This window comes from Pectinophora gossypiella, unplaced genomic scaffold (genome assembly GCF_024362695.1).
Source record: "Pectinophora gossypiella unplaced genomic scaffold, ilPecGoss1.1 Pgos_33, whole genome shotgun sequence".
NCBI lineage: Eukaryota > Metazoa > Arthropoda > Insecta > Lepidoptera > Gelechiidae > Pectinophora > Pectinophora gossypiella.
The window spans coordinates 869,701-895,182 of record NW_026063243.1 but is presented as its reverse complement, the minus strand read 5'-3'; the positions used below and the strand labels follow the sequence as shown (position 1 = coordinate 895,182).

The 25,482-nt window shown below is 38.5% G+C and overlaps 1 long non-coding RNA gene across 1 annotated transcript; it reads left to right on the top strand.

Annotated features, from left to right (window-relative positions):
• Nucleotides 1-1,410: 1,410 nt before the first annotated feature.
• Nucleotides 1,411-3,303, top strand: LOC126380996 (uncharacterized). The gene is made up of 4 exons (XR_007568623.1): nucleotides 1,411-1,482; nucleotides 1,554-1,783; nucleotides 2,008-2,096; nucleotides 3,065-3,303. It is a non-coding gene; the product is annotated as an uncharacterized LOC126380996 (long non-coding RNA).
• Nucleotides 3,304-25,482: the final 22,179 nt, after the last annotated feature.

The following is a 25,482-nucleotide window of genomic DNA, read 5'->3' as shown; positions in this document are numbered from 1 at the left end:
AGTTAAAGATCTTACAATTATAATAATTATGTTTATATGGCTAACTATTTTACGATTTTAAAGATTATATACCTAAAAATATTTATAAATAATTGTTAAATTCTCATTAACAAAATCGACTTACCTTTGAAAATCTTGAAATACAAGTGAAAAAACGCTTGTCACTTTTTCGCGCCAACGGTTTGGGTACTGAGTTTACTTTTTTTTCCATGAGACAAAGAAATTCTGGCAAGGCTTTTTGGCGGGAGACGGGAACGGGTCAGTTGCTTTTTTCATTGAATAATCTAAATAATTAATACGAAGTGGTGTTTTGTGGTTAATGATCGCATTAAGTTAGTCGGAAGACATTCGCGAGTGTTATTATATTGGAGTATTCAATAAACAAAGTGTATCTGCCTATTTTCGCTTCGTGTCAGGAAGCCGCTTCATAACTCAAAAGTTTATACGGACTTTTGAGTTAATTCGTTTGGGGTTCGGAGTAGGAGTCTACTCCGTGGGTGGGGGCTTAGGTTTCATCATCATCACCTTTCATCATTTCATTAATCATCAAGAAAAAAATACGTCAGACATGGCTGTATGGGCATAGTTCCCTTTGCCTTACCCTTCGGGGAAAAAAAAAAAAAAAGAAATTCTGGCAAAGCAGATTCAAACAGCCAATATCGAAAAATATTGAGGTACTTTTTTCTTCACTTGGTCGCATAGATGTCGTTGGAATTAATAAATAAGCAATATAAAATCTAATTGCTTTTTGTCACTTCAGTACAATTTAACTTTTTTAAATAAGCAATGAAGATTGAGTATTTTCATTAATTTTTCCATTGTTTTTTGGCGGGAAAGTTGTTTTCTTTAATGAATAATCTATACACTTAAGTGAAAAACATTCAGTTACACAAGTTATCATATCGGAAAAATATATAAATATAAAGTATAAATAAACATTCAATAAATAAAGTGGTACTATCTATTTTCACTTCGTCCCAAGAAGCCGCTTCATAACTCGAAAATTTATGCGGACTTTTAAGTTAATTCGTATCACAAACCTAAAGGTTTATGGAACCAGGCCAAAAATTTCCAAAAAGAAAAAAAGATGAGGCTATAATTATGACATAATAGATTTGCGTAACCTGTGGATTCCATTGCCTACCGATTTGAGAATACGTTTATTGTTTTTAACGAATTTAACGTAGGTACCTAGTATAGTATTTGGCTGTATGGGTTATGTTTCCTTTGCCTGTCCTATGGACAAAATGACAAAAAAAAACTAAACATAATGGTCTTATGGTCTCGTTCTGTGGTCTCGTTGCCGAGAAGTTCTCTTGATAATTTCCTGTGCTACTTTGTTAGAATTTGTAGCTTACAAGTTCATCGAGTAGTGCGAGAGCGTCGACATTCTTCTGTAAAAACTTCCAGAGCCATTGTGTGTTTTGGATAGAGCCGATATGATAAAAAGTTTGTGGATAATGTTCGTTGATATATTGCAATGTAAGTAACATACAATCAAATGACATTGTTATTATATATGACACTGTTATTATATAGTTATTTATTTATAGGTGTTAATGCTGATCGACTTTGTCATACTAACTCATACTCATACTAAGAGATGTAAGCAACAATAACAAGTTTCCTGAAGAATGTTCCAGTCGGACAGTTAGAAACAATTATGTCTGTATAAGTTGTGGAATATCTTTGGGAAGGCACTCACGAAGATAAAATCACAGGCCATGGGCTTATGGAAAAAAGTGAAGAGTGGAATTATATAGAAAAACAATCTCCGAGATAGGTATTAAAGTATTAAGTATTTTAATTTATGTTGTACTTACATGAAAAAAAATTGTGTTTCAATCATAATTGTTATAAGGCAATCCTTAATTATGATTAAAACATTGTTCTAATTTTAATTTATTGTTGGCAATGTTTCAGTTCCATTCCTACACATTAAATAATATTGATACAATCGGGCATATTGTGCAATATACTATTAAAAACATTCATGTTTGCTTTCAGATGAGTGATGGATGCCCATGTATGCGTTGTTTGCAGGATGAGCTCACCTCAAAAGCATTAATATCTAGTGAACATAAAAGCTGTGTTAGGTGTGTTGTTGCAATGTATATACATAAACTGCCTATATACGTCCCACTGCTGGGCACAGGCCTCCCCTCAATCAACCGGAGGGGGTATGGAGCATACTCCACCACGCTGCTCCACTGCGGGTTGGTGGAGGTAAAAGAAATCGGTTCAGGTCTTCAAGGTCATCAGAGATGTTTGTTAAGTGTGATAGGAATGTTACACGCTCAGTTTGCTTGCAAGCATAGGTATGTGGGATAAGTTATTTTTTGCTTTTTATAGGGTTTTTAATTTTTTCACCTTTCTTCATAATAATTCGAGAAACTGTGAAAGGCATACTTACAATACAAGAAATAAACATAAAATTGCTATTCAAAATTCTAGATTAAGTAAATTAAATTCATCTTTTTTGGGGTTATGTATACGTTTTTACAATAAAATACCAGATAATATTTTAAATTTGTCAGAAAATAAATTTAAAGCTCATGTGAAGCTTACTTTATGTAAAAAAGCTTATTATAAGATTAATGACTACCTAAATGATAAAAATGCCTGGTATTGAATGTGTTCCTCTAGTTATTAAATAACTTGTAATGTATATCCTCATTGGTTTTTAAAAGATGTGTTGCTGTTGCAGTTTCTTGTCATTTCTTCTCCTCAGCCATAACACCTTGCGAAATGACGTAAATTCAAAAATGTTACATTGACCTTCAACAAGTTTATCCATGATAATTACGTTGAATAAATGATTCTGATTTCTGATTGAGTACTTTTGTTTTGTCGGGGGTTTTTTTTTGTTCATAGATGTTGGTAAACTATGAGTTTATATCACTTTATAATTATAATTTATATTATTAAATCATTAAATAGATAAAAACCTGTGTATATTTTAATGTTATTGTTAAGTTTATTCTCTACCTACTTACTAATATGTTACCATATTAAGTCTGTTCAAAAATCATAAATAGGTACTTGTTCTTCTTCTATCATGTAGGTTGTGAAGTGGATGACCAACCTCATCAACCAGGGTTATTGCTGAGCCGCCAATGTCGTTGGATCAGCCAGTAATGTCCTAACTGAATCAGGGATCACAAAGAAATTTTTGTGTTTTGTCCCCACCGGGACTTGAACCTGGGACCTCCGGAATGTTAGCCACTGGACCACATAGGCCGAGAGTATATGGTTAAGTTGCTGTTTTATTTCAACTATTTAATTAAATGAAGGAATATTTTGTATGAGTATGAATTATATAGTAATAAAACAAATTATTTCTAAAAATATATCTTTCATTATGTTTTTAATAAAATTGATTCTTTTTAAAATTATTTTGAAAAATAAAAATAGTAATCACGTCGTTAAGCACCACTTCAACTGATAGGATCTCACAATCAATGTTTTTTGTGGTATCAAAATTGTTAGTTAGGTACATTTAATTTTTGACCTCTTGGGACCAGATTTTCACATCAAACATCCTTTGGTGGTCTTTATTGGTCTAAATGCAAGACAAATATAATTACAAAAAAAATCTATAGGTACCAATGAGGGACTTTCCAGGCTACGTCCCCAAAAAAATAGATGGCGCTGTATTAATATGCCTATATACCCTTGCCATTACATTTAAATAATATTTATTTACCCGAGCAATGAGAAAATACGTATTTATCATGTTAAATCTGGACAGCGCCATCTGTATTTTTTTTTTGAGAACCTAGCCTGAAAAGTCATCCATTACCTTTTTTATAAAATATTTCTATTACCTACCTAGTTACTAAATATGCAAGAGTAACGTGTGTTATTGGTGCTGATTCCAGTACACGCTATCTAAATTTATTTGAAGTTATACCTGTCATTTTATTATCAGCTGACGGGTAAACGACAGGCTTAAAATTTATGGAATAGGTTCACAGGAATTTTAGGCAGAAATTAAAAAACCCCAGCAAAAGTTGACAGCATACATGTCACCGGCGATAGAATTTGACCAAGATTTAAATATGTTATGCGAAATAAAAGTTGCTCCAGGTTTTATAGTTTTGCCAGGCCGTAGGGTGTCTCCCTGATGCGGAGTATGTCACCGGCGATAGAATTTGACCAAGATTTAAATAGGTCTCGTGAAAAAAGAATAGTTTTGCCGGGGCGTAGTGTGTCTCCGTGACGAGGAGCAGTTATCGAAGACCGGGAAGTAATTCCGTACTCTACATGACGTTCCGATCACACCTCCCATACATCATTTTTAGCCCCGAGGCATTTTCTGTATACGGGAAATTTTGTATGGCGGCCATCTTGTTTTTCCGCCATTTTGATTTTTGTCACCAGCGATTGAATTTGACCAAGATTTAAATAGGTATCGTGAAAACTAAAAAGTTCCACGTGCGATAGTTTCACCAGGCCGTAGGGTGTGTGTAGGGTGAGCAGTTTTTCAAGATCGAACAGTTTTTCCATACTCAGCTTGACGTTTCGATCACACCTCCCATACATCATTTTTACCTCCGAGACATTTTCTGGAAAAATGAAATTTTGTATGGCGGCCATCTTGTTTTTCCGCCATTTTGTTTTTTTTTTCACCGGCGATTGGATTTGACCAAGATTTAAATAGGTTTCGTGAAAACAAAAAAGTCCTAGGTGCGATAGTTTCGCCAGGCCGTAGGGTGTCTCTCTGATGCGGAGCAGATTTCAAAGATCTAGAAGTTATTCTATATTGAAGTCGACGTTCCGATGACATCCCCATACACAGTATTTACCGCCGAGGCATTTTCAGGAAAAACGAAAAATATGTATGGCGGCCATCTTGTTTTTCCGCCATTTTGTTTTTTTTTACCGGCGATAAAATTTGACCAAGATTTAAATAGGTATCGTGAAAACAAAAAAGTCCTAGGTGCGATAGTTTCGCCAGGCCGTAGGGTGTCTCTCTGTTGCGGAGCAGATTTCAAAGATCTAGAAGTTATTCTATATTGAAGTCGACGTTCCGATGATATCCCCATACACAGTATTTACCCCCGAGGCATTTTCAGGAAAAACGAAAAATATTTATGACGGCCATCTTGTTTTTCCGCCATTTTGTTTTTTTTTTACCGGCGATAAAATTTGACCAAGATTTAAATAGGTATCGTGAAAACTAAAAAGTTCCACGTGCGATAGTTTTACCAGGCCATAGGGTGTCTCCCTGATGCGGAGCAGTTTTTCAAGATTGAACAGTTTTTACATACTCAGCTTGACGTTCCGATTACACCCCTATACATTATTTTTACCCCCGAGGCATTTTCAGGAAAATTGAAAAATTTGTATGGCGGCCATCTTGTTTTTCCGCCATTTTGATTTTTTATCACCAGCGATTGAATTTGACCAGGAATTAAGTAGGTTTAGTGGAAAAAAAAATGTTCTATGTTTGATAGTTTAGCCAGGCCATAGAGTGTCTCCCTGATGCGGAGCAGTTTTCGAAGATTGAGAACATTTTCCGTACTCGACAAGACACTCCGATTACATTTCCATACACAGATTTTACCCCCGAGGCATTTTTTGAAAAAACATTTTTTTGTATGGCGGCCATCTTGTTTTTCCGCCATTTTGATTTTTTTTCAACCACGATAAAATTTGACCAAGATTTAAGTAGGTTTTGTGAAAAAAGAATCATTCCAGGTGCGATAGTTTCGCCAGGCCGTAGGGTGTCTCCCTGATGCGGAGCAGTTTTCCAAGATCTGGAAGTTTTCCCATACTCACCGGAAGATCTTGATCACACCCCCCATACATCATTTTGACCCCCCGACGCTCCTTCTGGGAGAACAACCCTGTCAGTGAGTCAGTCAGTCAGTCAGTCAGTGGGTTTGTAGCTATATATATTATAATAACTAGATTTCGCGTGGTTCGCTCGCAGCAAGCTGCTCGCGTGTCCTGTATTAGTTCGAAGCTGTGTATGGCGGCCATCTTGTTTTTCCGCCATTTTCTTACCGCCATAGAATTTGACCAAGATTATAATAGGTCTCGTGAAATCAAAAAAGTTCTAGGTGCTAAAGTTTTGCCAGGCCGTAGGGTGTCTCCCTGATGCAGAGCGGTTTTCCAAGATGACGTTCCGATCACACTCCTATACATCATTTTTACATCCGACCTATTTTCTGGAAAAGCCAAAGTTTGTATGGCGGCCATCTTGTTTTTCGGCCATTTTGTTTTTTTTTCACTGGCGATAAAATTTGACCAAGATTTAAGGAGGTTTCATGAAAACAAAAAAGTTCCAGGTGCGATAATTTCGCCAGGCCGTAGGGTGTATCCCTGATGCGGAGCAGTTTTCGAAAACCTGGAAGTATACCCGTACTCTACATGACGTTCCGATCAGAACCCTCATACATCATTTTTATCCCAGAGGCATTTTCAGGAAAAACGAAAATTTTGTATGGCGGCCATCTTGTTTTTCCGCCATTTTGGTTTTTTTTCACCGGGGATTGGATTTGACCAAGATTTAAATATTTTTCGCGAAAGAAAAATTGCTCTAGGTTTTATAGTTTTGCCAGGCCGTAGGGTGTCTCCCTGATGCGGAGCAGTTTTTCAAGATCGAGCAGTATTGAAATACTCAACATGACGATCCGATCACATCCCTATACATCATTTTTACCCTCGAGGCATTTTCAGGAAAAACGAAAATTTTGTATGGCGGCCATCTTGTTTTTTCGCTATTTTGGTTTTTTTCACCGGGGATTGGATTTGACCAAGATTTAAATATATTTCGCGAAAGAAAAATTGCTCCAGGTTTTATAGTTTTGCCAGGCCGTAGGGTGTCTCCCTGATGCGGAGCAGCTTTCGAAGATCGAAAAGTATTTCCATACTCAACATGATGTTTCGATCACATTCCTCATACATCATTTTTACCCCCGAGGCATTTTCGGGAAAAACGAAAATTTTGTATGGCGGCCATCTTGTTTTTCCGCCATTTTGGTTTTTTTTCACCGGTGATTGAATTTGACCAAGATTTAAATAGGTTTCGTGAAAACTAAAAAGTTCCACGTGCGATAGTTTCACCAGGCCGTAGGGTGTCTCCCTGATGCGGAGCAGTTTTTCAAGATTGAGCAGTATTGAAATACTCAACATGACGATTCGATCACATTCTTATACATCATTTTTACCCTCGAGGCATTTTCAGGAAAAACGAAAATTTTGTATGGCGGCCATCTTGTTTTTCCGCCATTTTGTTTTTTTTTCACCGGGGATTGGATTTGACCAAGATTTAAATATGTTTCGCGAAAGAAAAATTGCTCCAGGTTTTATAGTTTTGCCAGGCCGTAGGGTGTCTCCCTGATGCGGAGCAGTTTTTCAAGATCAAGAAAAATTTCCATAGTCAACGGGATGTTCCGATTACAACCCCATACACAGTTTTTACCAACGAGACATTTTCTGGAAAAACAAAATTTTGTATGGCGGCCATCTTGTTTTTCCGCCATTTTGATTTTTTTTCGACGGCGATTGGTTTTGACCAGGAATTAAATAGGTTTCGTGAAAAAAGAATCGTTCCAGGTGCGATAGTTTCGCCAGACTGTTGGGTGTCTCTCTGATGCGGAGCAGTTTTCCAAGATCTGGAAGTTTTCCCATACTCACCGGGAGGTCCCGATCACACCCCCCATACATCACTTTTACCCCCCGACGCTCCTTCTGGGAGAACAACCCTGTCAGTGAGTCAGTCAGTGAGTCAGTCAGTCAGTACATGGGTTTGTAGCTTTATATATTACTAGATGTCGCGTGGTTCGCTCGCAGCAAGCTGCTCGCGTGTCTTGTTTTCCCGCCATTTTTTTACCGCGATAGAATTTGACCAAGACTAAAATAAGTCTCGTGAAATCAAAAAAGTTCTAGGTGCTATAGTTTTGCCAGGCCGTAGGGTGTCTCCCTGATGCGGAGCAGTTTTCCAAGATGACGTTCCGATCATCAATTTTACCTCTGAGACATTTTCTGGAAAAACAAAAATTTGTATGGCGGCCATCTTGTTTTTCGGCCATTTTGTTTTTTTTTTCACCAGGGAAAAATTTGACCAAGAATTAAATAGGTTTCGTGAAAACAAAAATGGTCCAGATGCGATAGTTTCGCCAGGCCGTAGGGTGTCTCCCTGATGCGGAGCAGTTTTCCAAGATGACGTTCCGATCACACCCCTATACATCATTTTTACACCCGAGACATTTTCTGGAAAAACAAAAATTTATATGGCGGCCATCTTGTTTTTCGGCCATTTTGTTTTTTTTTTTCACCGGCGATAAAATTTGACCAAGATTTAAATAGGTTTCGTGAAATCAAAAATGTTCCAGGTGCGATAGTTTTGCCAGGCCGTAGGGTGTCTCCCTGATGCGGAGCAGTTTTTCAAGATCGAGAAGTATTTCCATATTCAACTTGACGTTTTGATCACACTTCCCATACATCATTTTTACCCCCGAGGCATTTTCGGGAAAAACGAAAATTTTGTATGGCGGCCATCTTGTTTTTCCGCCATTTTGTTTTTTTTTCAGCGGGGATTGGATTTGACCAAGATTTAAATATGTTTCGCGAAAGAAAAATTGCTCCAGGTTTTATAGTTTTGCCAGGCCGTAGGGTGTCTCCCTGATGCGGAGCAGGTTTTCAAGATCGAGAAGTATTTCCATACTCAACAAGACGTTTCGATCACATCTCCCATACATCATTTTTACCTCCGAGACATTTTCTGAGAAAACAAATTTTTGTATGGCGGCCATCTTGTTTTTCCGCCATTTTGTTTTTTTTTCACCGACAATAGAATTTGACCAAGATTTAAATAGGTTTTGCGAAAAAAAAATTGATCCAGGTATAATAGTTGCGCCAGACTGTAGGGTGTCTCCCTGATGCGGAGCAGTTTTCCAAGATCTGGAAGTTTTCCCATACTCATCGGAAGATTTGGATCACATCCCCCATACATCATTTTCACCCCCCGACACTCCTTCTGGGAGAACAACCCTGTCAGTGAGTCAGTGAGTGAGTCAGTCAGTACATGGGTTTGCAGCTATATATAATATAACTAGATTTCGCGTGGTTCGCTCGCAGCAAGCTGCTCGCGTGTCCTGTATTAGTTCGAAGCTTTGTATGGCAGCCATTTTGTTTTTTACCGCGATAGAATTTGACCAAGACTTGAATAGGTCTCGTGAAATCAAAAAAGTTCTAGGTGCTATAGTTTTGCCAGGCCGTAGAGTGTCTCCCTGATGCGGAGCAGTTTTCCAAGATGACGTTCCGATCACACCCCTATACATCATTTTTACACCCGAGACATTTTCTGGAAAAACAAAAATTTATATGGCGGCCATCTTGTTTTTCGGCCATTTTGTTTTTTTTTGACTGGCGATAAAATTTGACCAAGACTTTAATAGGCTTCGTGAAAACAAAAAAGTTCCAGGTGCGATAGTTTCGCCAGGCTGTAGGGTGTCTCCCTGATGCGGAGCAGCTTTCGAAGACCGAAAAGTATTTCCATACTCAACATGATGTTTCGATCACATTCCTCATACATCATTTTTACCCCCGAGGCATTTTCGGGAAAAACGAAAATTTTGTATGGCGGCCATCTTGTTTTTCCGCCATTTTGTTTTTTTTTCAGCGGGGATTGGATTTGACCAAGATTTAAATATGTTTCGCGAAAGAAAAATTGCTCCAGGTTTTATAGTTGTGCCAGGCCGTAGGGTGTCTCCCTGATGCGGAGCAGTTTCTGAAGATCAAGAAGTATTTCCATACTTAACAAGACGTTCCAATTACAACCTCATACACAGTTTTTATCCCCGAGACATTTTCTAAAAAAATAAAATTTTGTATGGCGGCCATCTTGTTTTTCCGCCATTTTGATTTTTTTTCACCGACAATAGAATTTGACCAAGATTTAAATAGGTTTCGCGAAAACAAAAATGTGCTAGGTGCGATAGTTTTGCCAGGCCGTAGGGTGTCTCCCTGATGCGGAGCAGCTTTCGAAGATCGAAAAGTATTTCCATACTCAACATGATGTTTCGATCATATTCCTCATACATCATTTTTACCCCCGAGGCATTTTCGGGAAAAACGAAAATTTCGTATGGCGGCCATCTTGGTTTTCAGCCATTTTGTTTTTTTTTCACCGGGGATTGAATTTGACCAAGATTTAAATAGGTTTCGTGAAAAAAATATTACTCTAGGTTTTATAGTTTTGCCAGGCCGTAGGGTGTCTCCCTGATGCGGAGCAGATTTTGAAGATAGGGAAGTGTTTTCATACTCCACAAGACGTTCCGATTACATATCCATACACAGTTTTTACTCCCGATGCACTTTCTGAAAAAACAAAATTTTGTATGGCGGCCATCTTGTTTTCCCGCCATATTTTTACCGCGATAGAATTTAACCAAGACTTAAATAGGTCTCGTGAAAATAAAAAAGTTCTAGGTGCTATAGTTTTGCCAGGCCGTAGGGTGACCCCTGTTGCGGAGCAGTTTTCCAAGATGACGTTCCGATCACACCCCAATACATCATTTTTACCTCTGAGACATTTTCTGGAAAAACAAAAATTTGTATGGCGGCCATCTTGTTTTTCGGCCATTTTGTTTTTTTTTCACTGGCGATAAAATTTGACCAAGACTTTAATAGGCTTCGTGAAAACAAAAAAGTTCCAGGTGCGATAGTTTCGCCAGGCTGTAGGGTGTCTCCCTGATCCGGAGCAGCTTTTGAAGATCGAAAAGTATTTCCATACTCAACATGATGTTTCGATCATATTCCTCATACATCATTTTTACCCCCGAGGCATTTTCGGGAAAAACGAAAATTTCGTATGGCGGCCATCTTGTTTTTCCGCCATTTTGGTTTTTTTTCACCGGGGATTGAATTTGACCAAGATTTAAATAGGTTTCGTGAAAAAAATATTGCTCTAGGTTTTATAGTTTTGCCAGGCCGTAGGGTGTCTCCCTGATGCGGAGCAGTTTTTCAAGATCCAGCAGTATTGAAATACTCAACATGACGATCCGATCACATCCCTATACATCATTTTTACCCTCGAGGCATTTTCAGGAAAAACGAAAATTTTGTATGGCGGCCATCTTGTTTTTTCGCCATTATGGTTTTTTTTTCACCAGGGATTGGATTTGACCAAGATTTAAATATGTTTCGCGAAAGAAAAATTGCTCCAGGTTTTATAGTTTTGCCAGGCCGTAGGGTGTCTCCCTGATGCGGAGCAGATTTTGAAGATAGAGAAGTGTTTTCATACTCCACAAGACGTTTTGATTACATCTCCATACACAGTTTTTACTCCCGATGCATTTTCTGAAAAAACAAAATTTTGTATGGCGGCCATCTTGTTTTTCCGCCATTTTGGTTTTTTTTCACCAGGGATTGGATTTGACCAAGATTTAAATATGTTTCGCGAAAGAAAAATTGCTCCAGGTTTTATAGTTTTGCCAGGCCGTAGGGTGTCTCCCTGATGCGGAGCAGATTTTGAAGATAAAGAAGTGTTTTCATACTCCACAAAACGTTCCGATTACACCCCTATACACAATTTATACCTCCGAGACATTTTCTGGAAAAACAAAAATTTGTATGGCGGCCATCTTGTTTTTCGGCCATTTTGTTTTTTTTTCACCGGCGATAAAATTTGACCAAGATTTAAGTAGGTTTTGTGAAAAAAGAATCATTCCAGGTGCGATAGTTTCGCCAGGCCGTAGGGTGTCTCCCTGATGCGGAGCAGTTTTTCAAGATCTGGAAGTTTTCCCATACTCACCGGGAGGTCCCGATCATACCCCCCATACATCATTTTTACCCCCCGACGCTCCTTCTGGGAGAACAACCCTGTCAGTGAGTCAGTGAGTCAGTCAGTCAGTACATGGGTTTGTAGCTATATATAGTATAATATATATATTATAATAGCTTTATATATTATAATTATAATAATAATATAATAATATATAAATATAAATATAAACTAGATGTCGCGTGGTTCGCTCGCAGCAAGCTGCTCGCGTGTCTTGTTTTCCCGCCATTTTTTTAACGCGATAGAATTTGACCAAGACTTAAATAGGTCTCGTGGAATCAAAAAAGTTCTAGGTGCTTTAGTTTTGCCAGGCCGTAGGGTGTCTCCCTGATGCGGAGCAGTTTTCCAAGATGACGTTCCAATCACACCCCTGTACATCATTTTTACACCCGAGACATTTTCATGAAAAACAAAAATTTATATGGCGGCCATCTTGTTTTTCGGCCATTTTGTTTTTTTTCACCGGCGATAACCTGTCTCTGCTCAGCCAGCTGTCAGTCTGACACAAGAACCACGAACAAAGTTGCCAAACTAGAAAAAATCTACCAAACCATAAATTCGCCGAATCAACGACAACAATCGATCGACTTGTTTGATCCCAAAATTTAAACAATATAATTATAATATATCAAAAATAAATGTTGCAGATAATTTTAATATAATAATTTAGAACAAAAGAAAATTATTAAAATGTTCGGGCCCATCGATAACCCTGCAGCGCCATCTGTGATTTCCTGCGGGTAAAATATAAAAAAAACGTTATATCGTCAGAAACCACAAGATGTCGCTACAAGGCTCGTTGGTCCGAAATGCTTCGTTACAAAGGGGAATCAGGTCTGCCATTAAATCTTCTAGATTCAGGTTCAATTTAGAACAGTCGGCACATATTGACATTCTAGCCCTAACTGAGACTTTTTTGGATGACTCTGTCTGTGATAGCGAACTATTTCCATCAGACTTTACAGTAGTACGCAAAGATAGACTGGGGAATACAGGTTATGGCGGAGTGCTTCTCGCGTTTCGTAGACACTTTAAAGTTCAAATTCTTACTGATATTGACGGTTTCACTGAGGACAAAGAAATTTTATTTGCCAAAGTAACATGTAAATTTTCTAAATTTATTGTATGTGTAGTATATACACCTCCTTGGACTAAAGATGATAATTATGTAAGTGTATTTAACTGTATCGAAAATGCTATAACAAAGTATTCATCTGTTGACTTTTTAATATTAGGAGATTTTAATTTAAATACTGCTAGTTCTAATGTTAAGTATAACTTTGAGTTATTGACGAATTTTTGTAATGTCAAACAACATAATAATGTTTTTAATGAATATGGAGGCATGCTAGACTTGGTGCTGAGCAATTTTAATGATACTGATGTTGTTGTCACGAATGAGATCGATATGCTTATTTGGCTGGATCGCCCGCATCCAGCCCTAGAGGTGGAACTGTCGATACCAAGCAATTATCGCTCAATCGAGCGACCCGTTTTGAACAGTGAATTAGATGAAGTCCCGGAATTTAATTTTCGTAAAGCAGATTTAAGGGTACTATATTCTGCGTTGTGGGAGGCGGATTGGTCTGGAGTGCTCTTGGATAGTGATGTTAACATAGCCACAAATTTATTCTATGCAATACTATATCGCATTTTTGCCATTCATGTTCCATTAAGGAGAAAAAAAACATCCAATATGCGATATATCTACCCCAAATGGTACACGTTAGAAATTATAAAATACATACGTCTTAAACATTTCCATTTAAAAAGATACAAATCTGAAAAGAAAGACTTTAATAGGGAACTGTTCAAATATTACCGTGAATATGTAAAGTATTTGATAAAGGAGGCTCATAGTAAGTACATAAATCAGCAGCAAACGAGTATCTTGGAAGATCCTGCAAAATTTTGGCAATACGTGAAGGATCGGAAAAGTAACAGGAACCAGATGGTTACTTCACACATAAGAACGATACAGTCACTGGGCAGGCAGCAATCGACGCCTTTGCGGAGCACTTTGGTTCCGTTTTTCTTAAGGAATCTCCTGTCCTCGATGCTGATAAGGCTAAAAGGAATGCCTCTGAGCCGAGGTCACTTGTAGCTATATGTGAGGTCAATCATATTGATCTTCGTCGTGCTGTTCGAAAGCTAAAGGTCCGATCCGCGGCTGGCCCTGACCTAGTCCCACCCTTTATTGTCAAGGATTGTTCTGCTGTATTTGAGACTCCGTCATTGCATCTGTATAATCTAGCATTAAAATCTTCAGTATACCCCATAGCTTGGAAAATCTCTAGAGTTACCCCGATACCTAAAGAAGCACGGAATCATGATGTGGCGTCTTTTAGACCGATTGCCATCTTGTCAGTGTTTGGTAAACTCTTCGAAGCCATCATTGATTTTCGTTTGAGGCGGCAAATAGAACCATTACTAAATAACTGCCAACACGGTTTCCGAGCTTCCAGATCTATTAGCACCAACCATATAAACTTTACGGATTATATTGCTTCGGAACTAGATGCTAGACAACAAATTGATACAATTTATTTCGATTTTAAGAAAGCCTTTGACTTGGTAGATAATGATGTCCTCCTGACAAAATTAGCACAATTTGGTTTTGATTCGAAACTTATAGCATTCTTTTCTAGTTATTAGCGTGATCGTTGTCAGTATGTTTCACTTGATGGCTGTCGGTCAAGGAGCTTCTATACTAGATCGGGTGTCAGTCAGGGAAGCACGCTGGGCCCTACATTGTTCCTTCTTATGATTGATGACCTTCCAAGTGTTATACGTCACTCTAGATGTTATTTATTCGCAGACGACCTTAAGCTCTGTACGAGGATAGGAGGACCTGAAGACTCTTCTGCTCTCCAAAATGACATTGACGCAGTACTTGAATGGACTCATGTGAATAATCTCCAGCTAAATGTAGCCAAGTGCAAGGTCATCACTTTCGCTAGAATTGTACCAGAAATCTTCACCTACCGCCTTGGAGAAAGGCTCATGGATCGGGCTACAGAGATAGAAGACTTAGGCTTGACTTTAAATACTCAGTTTAAATACAGTCAACACATTAAGGAGCTTTGTAAGAAGGCCAACAAAACACTTGGCTTTGTTATAAGAACAGTGTACCCATTTAATGACATCAGGGTGGCACTAGCCCTATATAATGTTTATGTCAGAAGTCGGTTGGAGTTTGGGGCTATAATTTGGGACCCCCATGAAGCAAAATATATAAACATGATTGAGAAAGTCCAAAAGAAGTTTGCTCGATTTGTCTATAAAAAGATCTTTCAATACTATCCATATCTGGTTCCCTCTATGTTCATTTACGGTATGATTGGTCTGGATAGTTTATTATTGAGGCGCAAGCTGCTGACGATTATGCATTATCATGCCGTTATAAGCGGCAAGGTAAACAATCCGACAGCAGCGTCTCGAATGAATCTGTTTGTCCCAACACCTTACCTAGCAAATCGCGCAGCACCGCCACGGCGTGCTCCGCCGATTCTCGCGCCGATCCGCGCTCGTACATGTAGTGCTGCAAACGCTCCTACAACAAGAGCTGTTTCCTTATTGAATGAAATGTTCGCGCGCCAGTCGCATGCCAACATATTTCAAAATAGTGTATCTGTGTTTCGGAAATTTACTGTCTTGTTCCTGAATGATAAATTAAGGATCGAAAGCAGTATTAAAATGTAAAATGTAATAAATACCTATCTATGTTAATGTAAAGTTTAATGCATCCTTTTGACTAACATATAAGTGCTTTGGCGTTAGCTGTAAGCTTATATTGTGAATTGAATAAATAAATAAATAAATAAAATAAATAAATAGCATATTCACCGTACTGCGATCTCTGTACTGGAGTTAACTTGCTTAATATCTCATTTGTCAACTGTGGATTGTTTATGTAGCCTTCTGCCTTAATATTGGTTAGTACAAACAAATACACAATTTCGTACTACCGAAGTTAAATACCGTAACTCAATACTACTCTCCGATACTTTAGGTAGTTTTCTAATTTTATTCAAGGCTGTCTCAAGCAGTAAGTTCGGATGACCGAACTCCTCTTCCAGAGCGTCAATAACCACCTCCGGTTGCGATCCCGTCCGTAGCAGGTTTTCCACAGCGTATTTCGCCGCACCGCGTAACGAGGTTTGTAATCGAACTATATTCTCATGTGTGTTATAGGCAGATGCGGTAAAATCGTAAGCCCTTTTCTATAGGCTATCCAGTCTACGGGGTTCCCATCGAACAAAGGTAAGTCATACTGTTTCGGCCTCTGTCTCGCCATACTCGTAATAGCTTCGGCAAGTTGTAATATATCGTTGTTAATAACTGCGACGGGTGAAGAGGGGTGCGCGGGTGCGGGTGCAGGGCGCGCGGCAAAACGGCTCGGCTCGCGCGCGGCCGCCGCGCCGCCACCGCTGCCTTGCGTGGTGTACTTCGCGGGGCGCGGGGGGTTGGCGGGGGGCGCTTCGGCGTACGGCGGCGCTGCTTCGGGCTCTAACAAGTTATCATAAGGGTGGAGTGTGTTCTCTTCTGAATTCAGCCACTCTTCCACTCTCCCATGGCCATTACGGAACTGTGACTTGCCCCACTCTCTTTCTTCTTCTATTTCATAGTGGCCGATGACGTCGATGTCAACTCACTAGCCCTTTCTGTCTCCATTCGCGCCTGGCTTCTTGTCAAACAGCCTATTTTCTTTTCCATAGTAAATATTCGTGAACAATCCGTCTCGAAAGACCATGTAATTAGTAAGGTGCGGGGTTCATTAGTGTTCACGAAATAAAATATCACCGTTCAATAATAATATAGTCTAATAAAGTTATTAAAGATACAAAACGATACACAATTACACACACAACAGTGAAACACAAATATTGTCTCATTTGAGATGAATACAGACTTATGAACAGCAGAAAGCACAGAAATGTTAGGTAATTCAGAGTTTACGAGGGTCGAGTCGAATCTCTCTCTCTACAAACGTGCGCGCGTATGCTAGTTCTAACGTCTCGCGGACAACTCCCAAGCGCGCCGCGCGATCGCGACTCGCGAGCGCGGGCGGCGATCACCGCGCTCTGCCTACCCCTCGGGAGAGCTCGACAACGTTTGTAAACGTTCGGCTCGACCCTAGTAACTCTCACAAAACAAAACAAAAAAAAAAATCGTTTGCCTACAATGGATATTCGTCATTTTTGAAGATAAAACCATGAAACTTGGTACGTAGGGCAGAGTTTTTCAACAAACGGAATTCCCGAAATTCGAACGAAACGGAACGGATTCGGAACGGGAACTACGAAGCATGCACATGATATTTAGTAGTTTTGGGTGTATCAAGTTAAAAAAAATTTGGCTTTTGAAGATAAAGTTCCTTTTAACGAATACTCTGCATCGCCGCCACCGCCGTCGGTCGTCGTTCGTCGTCGCCGTCGCGCACATTCGCCAAAGTGTGGTGGCAGTCATCGGCGCTGTCGTGTGGTGGGGGAGCGCACGTGGTGTATACGTGGCCTGCTCGCGAGTGTTGAGTCCAAACAATCTCCACATTTTAATAAATAATAACAAAACAGCAAACGTTGTGTACAAAAAAGTTTTAAATTAGGGCATTTTAAAATATTTTTGTACACAACGTGACGCTGACCCCTGTAAGTGTCTCTTGGACATAAGGGACCAATAAATGGTCCTAGGTACTTTATGCCACTCAATGGAATACATAGGTACTTTATATCTACTGTAAACACATAATTTTTTTTTATAAATATACCTACTTACTCTCTTTTAATCAAATGCTTTACCGTTCCTTTTATAAAATCCTTATTATTGTTCTCAAAATACTTGTCAACTGGCATAATAGAAAGGTATTCATCGTCTATGATTGTCTATGTGTAAAAAAGAAAAATAAAAAAAAACTCTCTTCCGTTTTAACAGCCAAAACACGTTGTTTTATTTCATAATAATTAAAATTAATTATTTATAACAGGTTATGGGCCCAGCCCGTTCCTGGTTTCTTGACTAAGTAGTTTCTCGCGACAGTGTTTTATCTGAACTTTTGATAAATCGTTGCAGTAGGAGGACAGTTAGTTGTGTTGTGTTTTTGGATAGTAGAAAAACGGTAGTGCAGTGACGGTAAAAATGGCGAACTCGAACTATGTGGTGAGCGTACCTAAACTGAAAGGGCGCGAGAACTATAGCGAGTGGTGTTTTGCAGCTGAAAAATTCTTAGTGTTAGAAGGAACGCTAGGATGCATTAAACCAGAGCCAGATCAACCGACAGTTGGAGCTACAGAAGATGCTAAAACCAGAGCCAAATTGATATTGACTATAGATCCCTCAATTTATGTACACATCAAAGAAGTGAAATCTACTAAAGAACTATGGGATAAATTAAAATCATTGTATGATGATTCTGGATTCACAAGAAGAATAAGTTTATTAGAATAGAATAGCATAGAATAATTTTATTTGCTTGGATACATGGTTTTTATTGAGAAATCTCATATCAATTCGACTAGAAAATTGCGATTCTATGAATTCTTATGTTACGCAATTGGTAGAAACCGGTCAGAAATTGGCGGGAACTGGATTTAGTATAAGTGATGAATGGATCGGTTCATTATTGTTAGCAGGGCTGACAGAGAAATTTTCGCCAATGATTATGGCGATAGAACACTCTGGTATGTCAATTACAACAGACGCCATAAAATCTAAATTATTAGATATGGAATCGGAAGTCAGTCAAAATGACAATGCTGCCTTTGGTATGTTTCAATCAAAAAACCAATGGAGCCAACATAAGAAAAATGTCAAACCAATAGACAAAAATAAAAGCCATAACAAAGATGGCGGTCAGCCGGCAAAGAAAATGATGAAATGTTTCAAGTGTAAACAATTGGGACATTATAGGAATCAGTGCACAAATACAACGAATTCTACAGAAATGGATCGCAAACAAACAAACGCATTCAGTGCAGTGTTTCTAAGTGGCTCTTATAGTAAATCTGATTGGTATGTTGACTCAGGAGCGAGCGTGCATTTAACAACAAATGAACATTGGATCAAAAATGCATCGTACGAGCAGTGCACGAAGGAGATAATTGTTGCAAACGAAAACAAAGTGCCCGTGAAGTGCTCTGGTAACGTGCAGATTACAACTTGTACGGATAAATGCAATTTTGATGTGACAGTTGAAGAGGTTATGTGTGTACCAAGTCTCACGACGAATCTTTTGTCTGTAAGTCAACTGATAAATAAAGGTAACAGAGTGACCTTTAAAGACAGTGGCTGTGATATCTACAATAAAAAAGGAGTTTTGGTGGCTACAGCTACTTTAGTCAATGGAGTGTATAAGCTAAATACACCAGTGCACCTATCAGCAGCAGCAGTGGTATCTACTGAGATTTGGCATCGCAGACTGGAGCATGTTAACAGTAACTACCTGAATAAAATGCAGAATGCTGTTGAAGGACTTTCCATTGATGACAAGGCAGAGATAAGTAAAAATTCCTGTGTTACGTGTTGTGAAGGGAAGCAAAGTCGTTCTCCTTTTCCAAGCAGCGGCAACAGAAGCACTCAATTACTGGATATGGTGCATACTGATGTGTGCGGACCCATGGAGAGTGTCTCTCTTGGAGGATCAAGGTACTTTATAATCTTTGTTGATGATTATAGCCGTATGACTCATATATACTACATGAAAAACAAGAGTGAAGCCTTTCAATGTTTTAAAAGTTACGCAGCTATGGTAGAGAACTCACTTAATCTTAAAATCAAGATGTTACGCAGTGATAATGGTCTTGAATTTTGCAACAAGGAATTTGATAATTTTCTAAAGCTCAAGGGAATTGTTCATCAAAAATCAAACCCTTATACACCTGAGCAGAATGGATTAAGTGAAAGGATGAATCGTACCATAATAGAAAAAGCTAGTTGTTTATTATTTGATGCTGATCTGAAAAAGGAGTCCTGGGCTGAAGCGACTAATACAGCTGTTTATTTACAGAACCGGACAGTATCAAGTTGCTTAAACAATAAAACACCATATGAGTTGTGGACTCATTAGAAGCCTGATATTAGTCATCTCAAGAGTGTTTGGAAGTACTGTAATGATACATGTTCCAAAAGAGAAAAGGCTAAAATGGGACAAGAAATTAATCTGAACAATGTATACTAGTGGGTTATCCTCAAGATGTGAAGGGATATAGAGTGTATAATCCTAAAACCAGGGCAATCACAACAAGTCGAGATGTTATTATTATTGAGAAGGATGTAAATGTCAGTAGTGTGCATGTTATTGAAGAAAATAAGGATTCAGAACATCCTATAGACAATGAAGAGAAGAGTTCGGTTGCAGTGGGGGACAGTAGTGTATCTGATGATTCATATGTTTCTGCAGATCATACCAGTGATGTAACATATGTGCCAAGTGAAGACTCAGACAGCTCGGCTGAAAGTACTGGCAGTGTGGTGAAGACATTACCTGCTAGAGTACGGCGTAAACCAGACTGGTATGGATATACAAATATGTGTATAGAGAGTACAGAAGCAGATGTCGGTGAGTTATCATTAGAGGAAGCTCTACAAGGCCCCGAGAAGGAGCATTGGCTGAGGGCTGTGCAAGAAGAGTTACAGTGCTTCGAAGAGAATAATGCATGGGAGCTTGCTGATATTCCAAAAAGTGGAACAGTTGTGAAATGTAAGTGGGTTTTGAAGAAAAAGTGTGATAGTGATAGTAACATATGTTATCGTGCCAGACTTGTTGCGAAAGGTTATAATCAGAAAAGTGGTATTGACTATAATGAGACATTTTCCCCTGTGGTTCGGCATACAACTTTAAGGTTATTATTTGCCTTGGCTGTGCAACTGGATCTAGATACTGCCCATTTAGATGTTAAGACTGCTTTCCTTAATGGAGAACTGGATGAAGTCATATACTGGGTGTTAGTGACATCGTAACGAATACTGAGAGGGATGATTCAGACCATGATTCTGAGTTAATATCTCGTGGAATTTTCCGTCGCAAAATTCATGAAATTTTGAGTTTTGTTTTTAATTATTTTCAATTCCATATTGTGTTTTACATGACTTGGGCGAAACAAACCCACTCTTCAACAATCTATGTTTGGCTGGCTTGTCGCCGGCCCGACGGGTGTAAACCCTACTGCTACTACTTAATTGTCATGTACAATGCTATTTCTGTCGAGATGTACTAAAGTCTTTTCCTAAATTCTGGAAATCTAAAGATGTATTTTCTTCATCATCTATAATAAAAGAGTTTAAACTAATGTAAATATACTTTGTCATCTATGTCTAGGTAGTGAATGTCCTAACACCTCATAAAGTTATTTTACCTGAAACAATGGTTAGTTTGTTAATACAAGTTTATACTATTTTATTACAAACATTCTTATATAACTAAAATTACAAATACTAATATACTTATTATAATAATTTATGTCTATGTCTTACGTTTTTATAAACGACTTTAAAATAAATAAATAAACTAGATAAATAATTAAATTATACTACTGCTACTAAATTAGTCTAAATACAAAGTAAATAATTTACTTACCTTATAGACAACATGTCTTAGCGGGAATCTTATTTTGTTAAAGATGTCCACGTATTTCAAACATAATATAAATCACTATAAACACTTATAACTTACATCAACCTCGTGTCACTCTTAGACTTGCGGCACCTACTTTGTTATAGTCCTTCTATTTCTCCAGCCGCAAGTGGCGTGTAGTTAAAATATCTAAATGTTGCCTTTGTATACATTTGTCTGTTTTTCTACCTAAGTACAATCATACTTTGCCTTTGAAGATTTATAGCGCGACGTGAAAAGCCACGCACTATTTTCTGTGACAATGAAAATAATTTCATAGGTACAATAATAGGTGAGTTGAACAGACTAGCTCAAAGTTGTAACCGTGAGGTTGATGAATTTGCGTGCGGTGAAGGCACTGTTTTTCAATTTACGCCTGTATGTTCGCCTAATTTCGGTGGGATCTAGAGGGCGGATGTTAAATCGGCAAATTCCGTTTTTATTATTACGAGTAGCTGGCAACACGAGTTTACCATCTATGTACACTGATCTCTCAAATCGAGGCAATCTTAAACTCGTCTGTTGACCCGTTGTCAGCTGACCTTTAGGTTTGACATTCTTAGCGTATGGGCACTTCTTGCTTGGTCATCCTACTACCGTCGTCGTCGACTAACGTCGAGTCCTTCACCAACCATCGAGAAGATATGCTTCAGTCGATACCAACTCCTAGAACGTCTCCGTCAGTACTTTTAGAGCAGGTGGACTATGGAGTACCTGTCTCAATTGCAAACGAGAACGAAGTGGAAAACTCCGGGACATACGAGTAGCTGCGACGTCAGTGACCTGTTCGTCGTCAAGGAAGACAATGTTCCACCCATGAAGTGGGTCAGGGGACGCATCAAAGTTCTTCATCCTGGACATGGACCTGCATCAGCCGCGTTGCTGATATTCTAACTTCAAAGGGCATGATAAGGCTGACACTAACCAAAGTGTGTCCGCTGGTGCCTAGAGATTCTCATGAGCTCCTTGAAAGCCAGCTTTCAAGGGGGGGAGCATGTTAATGATCGTGACATATGTCACTTGTGGGACGTGGAACGTCACTACAAGGGGGCAGCGGGAGGCGAGGAAGACTCCAGCGCCGCCATATTCGGGATTGGACCGCAAGAACGCACGCGCGTAACGGGCGCGTCGTCCTAACGTCAAAATGACGACTTTATTTATTTATTTATTTTATTTATTTCAACTTCATCATTCTTCTTCATTCTTCTTTTTATATTCAATTTGTAATTTCTCTCTTAGTTAATTCATTATAAATATGTGAAGTTGTTACTGGCGGTTTTACTTCATGAAGATCCCTAAAACACCTGTCTCATCGGCGTAAGAAGCTGCGGCAGCGACTCTTCCCTGCGGGACTGGAGCGAGAGGAGAGCGTCGGCAGAGCGGTCGAGACGGGCCTTAACAGGGGCCATTATCTACCTAAAACAGTTGAAACAGTAAATAATTGTATTATTTGTTGTCATTAGAATAACTAACAACCAACTAACACAACCACCACAGATTAGGCAATTAGTTACCTACTACGTCAACCATCCACCAACTTAGTATGTAAGTACCTACGCAAAACTTCGCTACACAAAAATTGAGCGAGATCGCGTCTAGAATTGGGCGGACACTCCGCCAGAGTGTTGCCTATCGATATTCTATCGATACCTAGTTAAAAAAAAAACCAATAGTAGGTACCTATCGATAGATCTTTTAGATCAATACCCATTATTGTTACAAACCAAGACCTATCGGTACTATCGCTAGTATCGATCTAAATGTACTATCACTACTTTCGATAGTTTAGACAATTTTCAAGTTCAACAATTGATAATCTACCTATCGATAGTTCGGCAACTCCGCCGCGTAGGCAATGTCGGCATGTTCAAAGAAAAAAATTGTCCGAGAGGAGTGATCTTATTTTTCTTGTTACATGTTGGTACCGAGGTACTAAGTACTAAGTTATTCGTGGTTTTAAATCTCATTATTAAATCATCATGTAGTAAAAATACGGAAGAACAGTAATCAATCACACTTATTTATTCTGGTATCAAGAAAATAACACTTAACTTGGTAAACACGTCCGATGTCGACAAGGTCCCCAACGCAAGAGAGCGTGTATCAATCCGTCCGATTTGACAACCCCATTCTTGTGTTGCCATTTATAGAAAAATGTCTTATAACTGTCAACGAACTATTCAGCCTAACACTCGTCCATCCTGACCGCGTGTATGTCCCCATACACGTCGACAGATGAGCCTAACACACGGCTGATTGATGCACGCTTCCAGCTTAATGTACCTAATTAACAAAGTATATTTAAGTTAATCTTTTCACACAGTTTCATAGAGCAGTTAAGTTTTTGAATAGACATGAGGTTGTTCATTTTGAAATTCACTATACAAAGATTTTAATCGTAAGACCCGGTTTTCTAGACGCAATAATTAAATGATATAGACTCGATTTAACACAACATTGGGTTTTACGACCAATAATGTAAAAGAAAATATTTATATTCAAATTAAGAATGTTGGTAATAGAATGACCGGTAATAGGTATATAGATTTATATGAACCCACAAAAATGCTTTCGTATACAATTACGTTTACATTTTGTTTACAATTAAATTAATCTATATTACATACTAATGAACCAATCACATGGTCCATTCTATCTCAGTTCTAACGAACCAATCACATGGTCCTTTTTATTTCAATACCAACGAGCCAATCACATGGTCGTCTGTTTCTCCAATATTAGTTAACCAATCACATGGTTCTTCATACCTTAAATTTAACGAACCAATCACATGGTTCTTTATACCTTAAATTTAACGAACTAATCACATGGTCCTCTGTTTCTCAAATATTACCTAATCAATCACATGGTGCTTTATACTTTAAATTTAACGAGCCAATCACAAGGTCGCTACCTTAACAAACTATTGTCATAATACCTTTAATCTTATCGTATCGTGATACCTTCATACACATTTTACACATATTGATATTTCTACTAAATGCAAATGATGTAATATTGTTGATTTAAATTTGATTCGTAACTCTAAGTCATGATCAACAACAATAAACGCTGTTAAAAATCATGTTCACTGTCAATATTTTCAAGATCCGTGTCACTTTCATTTATGCTTAAGGTGCTACATGAACCCAGGGCAACATAACGATCGGCTGCGACTGTAGTTTTACGCTTATGTCTACTATTACTTAAACCTGGTGTCGCCGCGATTTTATACCGGTCTTTACCGAGTACTGCAATAACACGATATGGACCCGAATAATTGTGGTAGTAACTTTTTACTTTTTTCCATTATTTTTAAAATTTGAAGACCTAACCTCTACTAAAGCGCATATTCTTAGAATATGCACATTCGATGCAAGCATCCACATATATTATTTTTTTCACGAATCTTGACATCTTAGGAAAACCAATAAAAAAGAAAAACAAATGTCCTCTTCAACCGATCCAGTGTTCTCTAGGCCAAAGTGGCCTATGTCGTCGTGGTTCATACGACATAGCTGCCACCTTGCCTTCTTCGGCACCACCCAACGCAAATCAGATCTATTACAATTAACACACCTGAGTAGGTAGTTATTGGGCATTCTAAATCATCTTTTTTCGAAATGAAGCGAAACGAATGATTTAGAATGCCCAATAACTGATTCGAAATTGTGGAGACCGATTGCAATTGAAAATCAACTAACCTTTGCTTATTGTGTTGTTTCGTACTGTGAATCATTTTAACATATATACTTAGGTCAACAGCTCCCGTAGAATTCATTTTACTTAAGATTTTAGTACATGACAGACGGCTCCGGAGATACACACGAGTGATGAAATTTATGAAACAAAAACAATCCTTGAACCTAAATAACGTTTGTCCTGTTACGAATGATTCTAAAGTACACCGTCACGGTAAACTATTACCAAATTCAATTCGATGCATAGTTTGTGGTCCGTCAAACTGTGGAAAGACAAATTTAGTAATAGGACTTTTATTACATGAAGACGGTTTACGTTTTGATAACTTATATATGTCGGAGTTAGTTATGAATTAAGAAGAGAAATTGATCAAATC